Raw genomic sequence first — 641 nt, 5'->3', positions numbered from 1 at the left:
AGTGGATACTTTCAGACGCAGTGAACGAGAAGCGGCAGCCAAGATACTGGAGGAGGAATTAGGCGATTCTAAGCCTTCGGAACTGATGGACAAGATGTTGGCACGAGTTACCTCCGGTGACTCACGTTCCTTTTTGTTTAGGGAAACATTCCTCCGCAAGCTGCCACCCCAGGTCCAGGCCCTCATAACTCAGACCGAAATCAAGGACCTGCGGCAATTAGCGAAGACAGCTGACGTACATTTTTAATCCAGTGGTATCATGGTCAACGTCATAGGGTCGGCCCCGAGACGGGGTAGAATTAAGCAAGATGATCTGTGCTTCTACCAAGAAAAGTTCGGGAAAAAGGCGACAAAGTGCAAACAACCATGTAGCCTCGGGGTCCAGTGACCCAAGGAAACTCCATGCTCCTCTATGTCTACGATCGGAGCTCCGGACGCAGGTTCCTAATTGACAGTCAGCATGATCCCGGCGTCGGCAAGAGACCTCCGTCACGAAAAGCGGAGCCAACCTTTAACAGACGCCAACGGATCCACAATCATCGCACCCTTTCTCTCAACATCGGCTCACAAAAATACACATGGGCATTCACCATCGCCGACGTCCATCAGCCCATAATCGGGATGACACACCACATCTCCAC

Source organism: Octopus bimaculoides, chromosome 25 (assembly GCF_001194135.2).
Source record: "Octopus bimaculoides isolate UCB-OBI-ISO-001 chromosome 25, ASM119413v2, whole genome shotgun sequence".
Lineage (NCBI taxonomy): Eukaryota > Metazoa > Mollusca > Cephalopoda > Octopoda > Octopodidae > Octopus > Octopus bimaculoides.
The sequence above is the reverse complement of the archived record's forward strand: the minus strand, read 5'-3'. Positions refer to the sequence as shown.